Source organism: Nycticebus coucang, chromosome 18 (assembly GCF_027406575.1).
Source record: "Nycticebus coucang isolate mNycCou1 chromosome 18, mNycCou1.pri, whole genome shotgun sequence".
Classification (NCBI taxonomy): Eukaryota; Metazoa; Chordata; class Mammalia; order Primates; family Lorisidae; genus Nycticebus; species Nycticebus coucang.
In genome coordinates this window covers 2,572,409-2,586,043 of record NC_069797.1, presented here as the reverse complement: position 1 = coordinate 2,586,043, position 13,635 = coordinate 2,572,409, and positions in this window count along the sequence as shown.

Here is a 13,635-nt window from a genome sequence, read left to right as displayed (position 1 = left end):
TTTCTTTTCTTTTTTTTATTCAAACATAGTTGTGTACATTGATATAATCATGGGGCATCATTCACTAGCTTCACAGACCGTTTACCAAGTTTCACAGATACCCTTGTAAGATGCACAGCTGGTGTAATACCACCAATCCCCTTCCCTCTAACCGCCCCCCCACACTTCCCTCCCTTTCCCCCTTCCCCCTATTCTTAGGTTGTAACTGGGTTATAGCTTTCATGTGAAAACCCTAAATTAGTTTCATAGTAGGGCTGAGTACATTGGGTACTTTTTCTTCCATTCTTGAGATACTTCACTAAGAATATGTTCCAGCTCCATCCATGTAAACATGAAAGAGGTAAAGTCTCCATCTTTCTTTAAGGCTGCATAATATTCCATGGAGTACATATACCACAATTTATTAATCCATTCGTGGATCGATGGGCACTTGGGCTTCTTCCATGACTTAGCAGTTATGAATTGGACATCTTCCTAGGTCTTTAATTTTCAACTTTTTCATGAAGACGGTTCTGGGTGTGTTTTCTTCAAGATATTCTGTTTAGGATTTGATGAGCTTCTTGCATCTGCAGATATATATATATATATATATTTTAATTTATTGCCAAATTTGAGAAGTTGTAAGTTTTAATGTATGTATTATATATAAATAAACCTAAAGTTTTTGATCACACACACAAATACGCATATCATGGTGGCAAATATAACAGAGGTAATGCAATTCAATTATTATTTTACATTACTGTATTTTAATGGAAAGTTATGATGAGTTACAAACTAAAAACATTTACAATTAATATTTTTTCATAGCATATGCATAGAGATTAATTTAGAAAAATCACTGATTGTGTTGTTATAAATACAACTACACATAAATTCTTTTGAAAGTAATGTCAAATTAGATAAATATTTTTGATTAATGTTCATTACTTGATTTTAATAATCAAATTTGTTTTAGCAAAACTGCTTTAACAGATGCAGTACCAATTTCTGTTTCTTTATGAATGCCACTAAATTTCTCACAATTTTATGCTTTCTCCATTATCTAAAGTATTTAAAATTCAAATACACACAATTTCAAAGTATTTTATAGTGTTTTATAATTTTTTATATGGACTGGTAATATCTACTTATCTTAATGATAATTGATACTTACAACTCTAAATATAAAGAAATTCAAAGAGATGAATGAACAAAAGAAGTCGTTTATGACTTTATGTCTGACACCATATTGTTCTTTTCCTCAGATTATATCTGTTTATGAGTTTACCAGGATTAAAGAATAAAACAAGAAATTATAAACATATCATTGAATATAAGAAAAATGTACCCATGTCCTGTATATTTATTATTTATCCTGTGAAATCCTGCTCAGAACAGAAATAAAGCACATCATGTTAAATTTGCTGTGAGCTTGACCCTCTCAATCACTGACATTCTTCATTTTACCAACAAAGACAAATGAAGAAGCAGAAATTGTAACATCACACTGATCATTTTATCACTGTCAGCTGCAAACAAAATCGTTTACTTAGAATATTTTCTTCAGAAATATTATTTATTATGCTCTGTATTTTGCCTATGAATACCAAATTTCAAAAATTCTTTTGATATTAGAGCTACAAATAAGGTGGAAAAATGAATTTTTATGTTACATTTTAAATATTTTTCGTGAAATTTTTTCCGTATAGAATAAAAGTTAATTGACCTAATTAATATTATTAGTTTTCAGTTTTCATTGAAATGGTTACATATAATTCTTATTTCTACAATGACATTACTATTTTATTGCTGATAAGGCATTTATAAAAGTAGTTACGGCTATGAAACCGAAGGAGATAAAATTTCCACACCAAAAAAAGTTCTTATGGCTAAACATTCACTTTACTTCCCATCTTTTATTTAAAGCCATTATAATAAAAAGAAACACTAATCATTAAAATTTCAGTAATGATTTGGGGTAAAAGTATTAAAAGATAGTTATACAAGCTTACTTAACCGTGTAAAGAGGAAATTTACTTTCTGGTATTAATAGAATATGAGGAATTTTTCTGCTGATTAAAAGCTTACTTTTTGTCATTTAATGTAATTTAGATGCAGTGCACAGTCTAAAAACACCTCAAGAACAGTTCAAGATATAAATAAATAAATAAAACAAATATAAATGAATCTACAGTTACATTTTCTAGAATGTAAACAAAATTTTTCATAATTGGATTTTCTGAGAATAGCTGTATAAAGATCTTGTTCATTTCAATGGATTTTGATAGGTGTGGGCTCTATATTTAGTATCTCTGTACCTCTGTAATCTCTCTTTTTTTAAAAAGAGATATTTATTAACTACTGATCTATATATTATTGTGTATTTTTAGAATATTATCTCATTTTAGCATATATGTGTACAATCTGAAATATTTATGTATATTACATAAATTAACCTATTTTATGATATAAGCTGCTTTATCTAAAAGTTAAAGAATAGGGGAACTATTGTGGACATAATGCAGGTGCTCCTTTTGTGTTTTATCTTTTTTAATCTCAGCATAGGTATTTTTCACATATTTATCTATTTTATTTTTACTGTATCTTTTTTTTTTTTTTTTTGTGGTTTTTGGCCGGGGCTGGGTTTGAACCCGCCATTTCCGGCATATGGGACCGGCACCCTACTCCTTGAGCCACAGGCGCCGCCCTATCTATTTTTTTTTCTGGCAAAAATAAAAGGGAAGAAAATCTCCAGGGTTTCTGCGATGGTGGCTCTTCCTGATTTTTGAGATTAAGTTCCTTAATTCCTAGGGTAAACCTAATGTCCTCTCCTTCCCGCTCTTTCAAGGTGACCTCAGCCTTGATTTTCATGGCTTTGGTTAACTCGTCTTAACTTGAGTTTCAATTCATTTTGCTGTTTTATCCTCTGTTTCCCCAACTGAGACAAACCTAAGCTCAGCACTTATTTTTTTCCCCTGATTTTCTTATCACCAAAACCTTTTACAGCATATTTTGGTGGTGGATGCGCACTGAGAGGTTTTCACATCAAGAGTGAGGGACACCCGCCTGTATTGTCAGAATCTCTGCTTCCTGCCACCAGCTGCACTTCCTGCTCTGTCTTCTTTCTCTTACCCTTTCTTTTCCTATTATTTCTCAGGCTTACATCTTTGAAAATAAAATGTAAAATGTATTACTTAAATGCACATGGACAATTCAATGGAGAATATCCTAAGACTACACTCACTCATCTCATATTTGACTTCATTAATATTAGACTTAAGTTTACGTGTATTTCAGAGAAATTCTAATGCTTAATTTAAAAAGAGAAAGAACCATTTTATAGAGATAATATACAATTAATTTATGTATACAGTGCAACATATTTTGACAAATTTATAAACTTGTTTAAATCTTGCCACATTTAGCATATAAAATATTTACATACATCAAAATTTCTCATTTGTCCCTTTCTAGCTAATACTATGCTATTTCCAGACCTAGCCAAGCACGTATCAGGCTTATATCATTATATATTATATTTTTACTTTCTAGAATGACATGTAAATAAAATAATCATTATACTTTTTATGCATCTGGCTTCTTTCATTCATTATAGTGTTCTTGATTAATTTATGTTGTTTCAAGTAGCAACAGTACACTAATTTTCATTGTTTCTTGGTAATCAATAGGGATCATGTCACAGTTTCTTGGCCCTTGTACTTGTTGATATAATTTTGAGTTGTTTGGAGGTTTTGCTTATATAAAAAATTGTTATGAAATGTAAACGAGTATTTCTTTTGATTAAATGCTTAAGAATGGCATTATTGAATATATGATGAGTGTATACTTAATTTTGTAAAAAAAAGTATAAACTCTTTTCTATAGTTTTACTTTAACCTCAGCAATGTGTGAACATACTGGTTGCTGTATGTCTTTGCTAATCTTCACTATTGCCTTATTACTTTTCAGGTGAATCGTTCGTGTATAGAGAAGTTTATTCCTGATGACTAATTAAGTCATGTAGAGTCATTTATATATTCCGATGCGTGTATAATTTTATATATTGATGAGCCACATGCATTTTAGAAAAACTTATTAATTTATACAGGTATTTTTGATTAAGATACAGTGTATAAATCAATTCAAAAATAGTTAATATTCTATATATTTGGGCCAATAGATATATGATTTTCCCATTTTCTTAGGTTTGCCTTATTTTTTCTCAACAGTTCTTTGTAATTTGCATTGTACAGAGCTTGCTAAATATTCATTTTTTTGGTGCTACTTTTAAATTTTCAAGTTTGGATTGCTTTGTTGATATATTAACATACACTTGAATTTTGTATACTAATATCACATCTTGTGACTATATTCAATTAACTTATTATTTTTGATAGCATTTAAAAATTCTTTAATTATCCAAACTAATCATAGATATAGTCTTTTTTCTATTTTTTTATTAAATCATAGCTGTGTACATTAATGAAATTATGGGTACAATGCGCTGGTTTTATGTACAATTTGAAATACTTTCATCAAAGTAACATAGCCTTCATTTGATTTTCTTAGTTATCGTGTTAAGATACTTTTATTTTACCCGTAGAAGATTTAACATGTACATTGTAATATGCACTGTAGGTGTGGTCCCACCAATTACCCTCCCTCCACTCATCCTTCCCCTTCCCTCCCTCTCCTTCTTCCCCTTCATCTCGGGCTACTTTTCATATGGAAGTGTGGGTGCTTATAAATAAGTTTCATAGTAGGGCTGAGTATGTTGGATACTTTTTCTTCCATTCTTGAGATACTTTGCTAAGAAGAATATGTTCCAGCTTTATCCTTATAAACATGAAAAAGGTAAAGTCGCCAACTTTTTATAAAGGCTGCATAATATTCCATGGTGTACATATACCACAATTTAATAATCCATTCATGGGTCGATGGGCACTTGGGCTTATTCCACGATTCAGCAATTATGAATTGGGCTTCACTGAACATTCTAGTGCCAATAACTTTGTTATTAAGTGATTTTTGGTCCTCTGGATATGTACCTAATAGAGAGATATCTTCTATTGATAAAATAATTGTGCAACTTCCTTTCCTTTTCCTATTTATGCCTTTACTTTCTTTTTTAAAATTTTTCTTTCTTTTTTTTTGCATCATTTCATGTATAATATTTCCAGTAATAGGCTGATAATTAAGAGTGAGAATGAGGTGGCCCCTGTAGCTCAGTGGGGAGGGCGCCAGCCACATAAACTAAGGCTGGTGGATTCAAACCTGGCCTGGGCCAGCTAAAACAACAATGACAACTGCAACAACAACAACAAACATAGCTGGGCATTGTGGTGGGTGCCTGTAGTCCCAGTCCCAGCTACTTGGGAGGCTGAGGCAAAAGAATCACTTAAGCCTAAGAGTTTGAAGTTGCTGTGAGTTATAAGCTGTGATGCCAAGGCACTCTACCCAGGGCAGCAAGCTTGACACTCTGCTTCAAAAAAAAAAAAAAAAAAAAAAAAGAGTGAGAAAGAATGTTTTGTTTTTATCCCGTGATTATAGTAAAAATCATTCAGGGTTTACCCACTAGTTTTATTTCTAGAAATAGAATTTTTTTTTTTTTTTTGAGACAGAGTTTCACTTTGTCCCTCTCGGTAGAATGCCATGGTGTCATAGCTCACAGCAACTTCCAGCTCCTGGGCTTAGCGATTCTCTTGCCTCAGCCTCCCAAATATCTGGGACTACAGGCACCTTCCACAACACCTGGCTATTTTGTGGTGGTGGTTGTTGCAATTTGGCCGGGTTCAAACCCACCACCTTCAGTATATGGAGCCAGTGCCCTACCCACTGAGCCATAAGCGCCACCTTAGAAATGGGATTTTTTTATGTTGAATAGCAATGGGGACAGTGGGAAACCACATCTTGTTGCAGATCAGTGCAGGAATGCATGTAATTTTTTCAGCATGATGCTGACTGCCGATTTGTCATATACTGCTTTTAAAATTGGAGGGTATGTTCCATCTATGCCAATTTTGTGAAAAGTTCTTGTCATAAAAGGGTACTGTTATGCTGCTACCTTCTTCACAATTGAAAATGTGGATAAACCAGAATTTCTGGAAATCTAATAAAGGAGAAGGTGTGATTTAATACTTTGTAGACTATGTAACTTTTCAAATGGAGTGTTGATGTGTTGCAAAGTAAATAAAGATGATTGTGAAAGTCCAATAAAAAGTTAAATCTTCATATCTCTTCTGCGCTCTAGAGGGGTAAATGTAAACTAGTATATCCACTTTCTCTACTCTACTGAATGACTACAGATGACTGAACACTGGTTTTTTGAGGTATACGAACATTTTTGACCCCTGGACTGGAGAACATCAGGTACAGATGATGACTGGGGAACCATACTGACATGAAGGACAAGTGAGTATAAGCTCCTTGATTGATGAAGCACACAGCCAATTTCATCTATACAAGTCACAATCCCTGAACACTAAATTATCTTTCGGACGAGATATTGGAAAATCCTTTTCTTAGTATTTTGATCATCCCTCAAGGAAAACTAAGCTATCACCCTACATTGGATATCATTTCATCAAACTCCCAATAAGATTTTGGTACCCCAATGTGAAAAATTAGAGAAAAAATACATTAACTATCTGAAATAAAATCTTTGACATGAGTGAGACAGATAAACTGAAAATAGCAACTTCAAGGACAGAAAAACTTATATAAGCAAAACAAAACACTAGAAATGAACAAAAAAATGATTTATAGTGTCCTTCAAAAGATGAAGTACTATATCTATAAAAAAGACCAAGGTGTTATTATAAATAATCAGAGAAAAAAAGAAGAGCTCGCAGGAATAAAAAAATATGAATGCACAAACGAGAAATTCAAAGTAACAACTGTAATTTAAATTTGGGAAAATCTCCCAAAATGTATGCAAGAAGAAAAGTATGAAAATATATAGAAAACGTTAAACAACCAGGTGATTTTTCAGGGCTATAATGTACTCACCCTTATTATGAAACTAATGTAGGACCTTCACATGAAAGCTATATCCCAGTTATAACCTAAGAATAGGGAGAAAGGGGAAAGGGAGGGGAGGGAGGGGGGACAGAGGGGGAAGGAGGGGGATTAATGGGATTACACCTGCGGTGCATCTTACAAGGGTGTATGTGAATCCTAGTAAATGTGGAATGTAAAGGTCTTAGCAAAATAACTAAGAAAATGCTACAAAAGCTATGTTAACTAATGTGATGAAAATGTGTCAAACGATCTATGAAGCAAGTGTATGGTGCCCCACGATCATACTAATGTACACAGCTATGGTTTAATAAAAATAAAAAAAAGAATATATGAATAGAAAAAATTCTAGAGAATATAAAATGCACTACTTCATGAAATATCCCAATTATACAATATAGATAATAAAAAAACACAGGAGTTTTTTTTTCTATGTCATTATCAATTGCTGTTATTTTGAGTTTTTATATGCGCGTCTAATTTTTTCCAAAGTATTGACAAGAAGTTAACTAGAACTTGGTAAAACAGTTTTTATTTCTTGAATTAAAGTACGTGATTTCTTTTATATATATTTTCATATATGTGTTTGAATTTCTATATTTAATAATATATGCATGTTTTCAATTTTAAAAGCGATAATTTTGTTAAATATATGTATTGATATTTTATTTTTTCTTGGTTTTACACATACTAAATATTTAGTACTTAGATATGCCATGTATGGCATTAGAATTTTATGTTTTCATTTATTGATCACACAAATCCTTATTACTTTTATCTAACTGATACTGGAACTGAGACAGGGAGAGATTATGTCACTTGCTGTAATTACAGAACCAATAAATGGTGAATTTTTAAGATACTTTACTCATAGTTCACCATTTTTTTTCTTTTGGTTCTGTGATAACATTTGTTCATGTACTAAATTTTATGTTGATACTGTAGATTCAACAACTACAGGCCCACAAGAGAGAAAACACAATTAAATTCAAGTTACGGGGGCAGGAAGTTCAGGCAATTCCCACCTAACAGTTACAATGCAGGTGTATCTGGCACGCTTCCTGGGTGAAGGATGCAGCTGCAACCCAGACTTTGCAAATGCAAACAACATAACCTAATTGCATGTACCTTCAAAATAATTTGAATTTAAAAAAATGATTAATTCACATTTAGAACTAGGCAATAACACCGAAGAACTCATGCTCTTTACCACAAAATTACTCTGTGGAAAAGAAAGAAAGAAAGAACTAGGTCTATGGAGGCAGCTCTATCTGCAGCTGACTCTAGGTTTCGTACCATCTCTTGTAAAGTCAATTTGCACTGAGCATGGCTTGAGGGCAATCTTTCTGGAGATGCTTTTTTCTTTTTGTTAATGGGAGATGATTACTTATTATATTCTTCTGGTAATTAAATAAGATCAACCATTCAGTCGTTAGCATCAAGTCAAAAACTAAATAAGCAATCAATATAAAATATTTTGACTTTTCATTTTCAGTTCAAATAATTTTTCAAATTTCCATATTTTTTGTATTGTGAGATGCTGTTTTCTATGTGGTGGTATAAGTTCCTTTTCCTGATTTTTATGCTGTTTGATTTTTCTCTTTATTTCTCATATAATATGTATTTGTCAAGATATAGTAAATTTACATTAGTTTTGTCCATTTAAAATATTTACTTCTCTTGTTTAAAATCTTCCCTTTGTAACTATTTTGATGCCCTGTAGCTCTGGGATTATCATCGTACATCCACTTAGAGAAAATCTTATATGGTGAATTCAATATTACAAAATATTAAAACTTTTATACTTGATTAACTGATACATCTGAAATTTATTTTGCTACCTTATAGAAATGAGTTTTTACATTGACTGAATATTTATTTATTCGATGACCTGTTCATTTTGTCAATGCTGTATGATGCTCTTTTTGGCATTCATACACATAATTACCTCCTGTGGGAACATTCATTCCATTGCTTTTACTATTCTTAAGCCATTGCCAATGAGTGCTGTGCTGTCATAGCTCACAGCAACCTTAAACTCGGCCTCAAGTGATCTTCTTGTCTCAGTTTTTCTATTTTTAGTAGAGACAGGTCTTGCTTTTGCTTGAACTCATGAGCTAAAGCAATCCACCTACCTCGGCCTACCAGAGTGCTGGGATTACAGGCGTGAGCCCCTGTGCCTGGCCTACCATTACTGATGTTTTGTTATAACCATTCTGCTTTTCCAAAGAAATGTATTATATGTGTTTACTGCTTCTTTTAGTAATAGAATTTTTAGAAACACTTTCTAAGTTTCAAAAGAAATGCTACTGGCATTTTTTTAATTTTTTATTTTTTTTGTAGAGACAGAGTCTTATTTTATCGCCCTTGGTAGAGTTCTGTGGCATCACACAGCTCACAGCAACCTCCAGTTTCTGGGACTACAGGTACCTGCCACAATGCCCAGCTATTTTTTTTTTTTTTTGCAGTTTTTGGCTGGGGCTGGGTTTGAACCCGCCACCTCAGGCATATGGGGCTGGCGCACTACTCCTTTGAGCCACAGGTACCACCCCAGCATTTTATTTTATATTCACATAAACTATAAAGTAATTCCAACAATAGAGAAGTTTAATATATACATTTATATTATTGGTAGTAATCTGATATGTTTATCTCTTTGTTAGTATATTTTAAATACTAACATTTTGAACATTGGGAACAAACTCATTTGCAGGGAAATTATTAGAAGTGTACAGACCCTTGCACAGACAGCCTGGCACACTCATGCACTTGTAAAGGCCCATAAGGCCAAGCATGGGCATGCCCATGCACATTGACAGGAGCATAAAACTGTCATGTGCATTGACATGGCACCCTAAGATTGGCTTAACCATGTACATGCACATGTAATGGAGAACCTAGTAAGCACCTACCCATGCTTATTGCCCACAAGGCCTAAAACAGCCATGGATATATGAACAGAGTTGTACATGTACATGACTAAGAGAACCTGTCATGGCCACGTACATGTTCATGGCTGAAAAGGCTGGGCACAATGAAGTACATAAACATGGCTCACAGAGCCTGTCATAGTTATGCCTATGAACCTGGCAAACAGAAATTTGCACCATTTTAAACATGTACTTGGACCAGAGGCCTGGAACATACATGTATGTGCGTATGTTTCACAGGGCCTGGCACAGTCAATTATATATACATGGCCCACAGTACTGACATAAGGTTGTACAGGTACCTGTTTCATATATCCTAGAAAATTCATGTACATGTACATAGCCCACAAGTCCTGGCCCAGAAATGTTCCTGGAGATGTACTGGTGTAGTCAGGTACATGGCTCAAAAACATAGCATAGCAATGTATACGAACCTTGCCACAAGACCTGGCACATTTATGTATGTATAAAAGGCTGAAGAGGTCTAGAAGACCTATATACATATATAGGATTCACTGAGCCTGACATAGCTATGCAAAGTATTACATGGCTCATAGAGCTTGGCTCCTTCATGTACAGGTGCATGGCCAGGTGCAGGCCTGGTGCAGCTATGTATGCCTTTAGGGTCCACAATACCTACAGAGTCAGGTACATACCTGGCCGATATAGGCTGGCAGAGCTATATCCATGCACATGGCCAACTCAGGCTGACAGAGCCTTGGACATGTAGTTGGTCCATAATTCCTGGCACAGCCTTTTGCACACACATGGCCAAGTACACGCATCAGGACATAGCAAGATCAATTGCAGCCTAAGACTGTCCAAGACACTGTTCTTAAGTTAGAGTGCAGGTGCTTTACTTGATATGATACGTTGCAGTTTGCTATGTGAGGCTTTAAAGTATGGAACCAGGTTTAGGCTCAATGTAATTTAATTTAACTTAGCAGAAGTATTTAAGTTTGAATTTGATTCCCAAATAACATGCTTGACTCTTTTCATCTCATTACTACCACTACTTGTATAGTATACATTTTTACACCATTTTGAAGATTTTCACATTTAAAACCTATTAATCTTTATCACATCTCTTCATTAGACAGTCAAGAGAGCGATAGGCTCCATACCCAAGTAGGAAGGAAAGAGCCTGAATTGGGAAGGAATTAGGGCAGCAAGAGGCCAGGCTTGTAGGGTTGCAGGTGGCAGGCCAATGGCAGGAAGGGAGCAGGCCTGCAGGGGGCAGTCATGCAAAGGGGAACGAGCTGGGCTGCAGGTGGCAGATCCTCAGCAGAATAGGAAGAGTGCTCTAGTGAATGGGCCAATACAGAAGGAAGGGAGGAGGTGGTCCTCCTCAAACCTGCCTACTGGAGAAAGGAGTAGGTGGAGGGCCTGAAATGGGGAGGAATTATGGCAGCAGAGAGCAGGAAGAGTGCTTTGGAGACCAGCCCTTGCTGGGGCTGGTGGAGAGCGGCAGCCAGAGACTGGACCTAGACCTTTAAGAGGGGTTCAGGTAGCAGTCCCCAGCCAGGGGAGCAAGAAAGGCAACAGAATTCAGAAAGAGAGCTGACTGGGGTGGCCTGGGGCAAGGCAGGAGTGCAACAAAGGGCATGCAGTGACTGGGGGAGCTGCAGAAGAGCGCCTGAGGTTGGGAGTGTGGGGGGCTCCTAAAAGAAGCTAGGAGAGTGGAGGATGATGAGGCAGTAGGTGATTGTTGGGCCATGAGCTAAAAGGGAGGTTGGCTACAGGGGGGCATCCCAGAGTAGGAGAACAAATGCATGGGGCAGCATAAGGGAAAAACTAGTAGGGCTACATGAGGCAGGAGAGCTTCAGGGAGCCACCCACAGGTTGAAAGCTGCAGAGAGTACCTTGAGAAAGGATGAGAGTAGAACTAAGGACAGATCTGCAGCAGGGTGAAAAGAATACTACCAGAGGGATGTCTGCTGAAGAAAGAGTGAACAACTATAAGAAGACTGCCCTGGGTGGTACAGGAGGGGGCCTGCCAGAAGCCATCAGTGACAGGGAGGGATGAAGAATTCAAGGACCTATGCATAGCAATGAGGGAGGAGTGAGCTTAAAGGTGTGCCCCAGAACAGAAAAAGTGAAGGTCTGTGTGCAGGTGGAAGGAGGACAGCAGGGGGCATCTGATGGTGGGACAGGTGGAGGGCTTCAGTGGGAAGCCTGGAGGGAGGCAGGAGGAGGGCTGCAGGAGGAGGGCTGCAGGAGGTGGCCCAAATTGGAGCCTGAAGACAGCAACAGAAAAGGAAGAAAGCCTCTGCGGTCAGGATCCATGGTGGGGAGAGAGTTTGGCAGCAGATGTCTGGAGGATAGCTTCATGGATTTGGTGGGGCAGAAAGATGGCTGCAGGGGGAAGAAAAAGAGATGCAGGTAGTCATCCATTCTGGGGAGTGAAGAGGGATAAAGGAGGAAATGCAGAGTGATACACTGAAGGGCTACAGATAGCAATCTGATGTGGGGGCAGATAGAGGAATGTAGGGAGCAGCCTGAAGCCAGGAAGGAGTAGGGTTGCTGGGGTTGCCCTGAGATGGGAGAGAGAGAGCATCAGGTAGTGAGGTCCATGCTGAAGACTCAGGAGGGATTCAGGGGACTACACAGAGCTATTTTGTGGAGAGATGCCGGGGATGGCCCCACAGTAGAAAAATAAGTTTTTCTTGTCTGGTCTTCCTAGGGAAGAAAGGAGGGCTACAGCAGGCAATCCCTTGTGAGGGCTGGAGGAGGGCTGAAAGAGGAGGGACAGTGTCAAGTAGGAAGTAGGGCAGCAGGGAACTGGACGACAGCTGCAGGGTGTGGGTCTGAGGGGAGTGGAGATAGCTGCAGGGAGTATACCCAGCAGGGAGAAAGGAGTGCTACAAAGGGCCTGGGGCTGCCCTGAAGGAAGACAGCAGGGGGCAGCCTTTAGGAAGCTGGATGAGAGCAGCAGTGATGGCTTGGAGTTGGGTGGGAGAAGAGCTAAGAGAGTGAGCCCAAGGCCTGGAGGAAGCATGGCAGCAGGGGCAGAAGGAGAGCATCAGGGGGTCAGGCCCATAGTAAGTGCAGTAAGGCCTGTAGGGGAATGGCTAAGTCGGATAGGGAGGTAGTCTGCAGGTAGGAGGAAGAGAACTGCAGTGGGTGGTCCATGGGAAAATGGTAAGAGAGTTTCAGGGAGCCTGACACTGACACAGTGAGAGAAGGGCTGTAAGGGGAAATCCAGAGCAGGTAGAGAGAAGGGGGAACTGCATGGGAGAAGCATGGGGAAATGAAGAAGAACACTGCAGGGGTTGATTAACAGAAGCCAACTGGAGGCTGCAGGGAGAGGATGCAGGCAGGGAGGGAGGATTTTTGCAAGATGCAGCCAGTGGGGTAGAGGGAGCCTACGGTGGAAAATGGGAAGTGCTGCAAGTGGTGATGCAGGATAGGGTTGCAGAAGGACTTCACTGGGTTTTAGGTGACAGTGAGGAAGGAGGGCTCTATGGGATGGGCTAGCCTGAAAAGGGAGTAGGGAGGTACTGTGTGTTTTGACACCAGAGTAGAGAAAGGTTTAAGAGGCTAATAGTGGCAGGGAGGATGGAGGGAGGGCTGAAGGTGCCTGCCAGAGGAGAGACTTGAGTACATCTGCAGGAGGAACCTTAAGGAAGCATGGGAAGAGACATTTGTGGGGCAGAGGAAAGCTGCAAGGTTTGAGCTCTTGTGATGGGTTGAAGAGGGGCTTCAG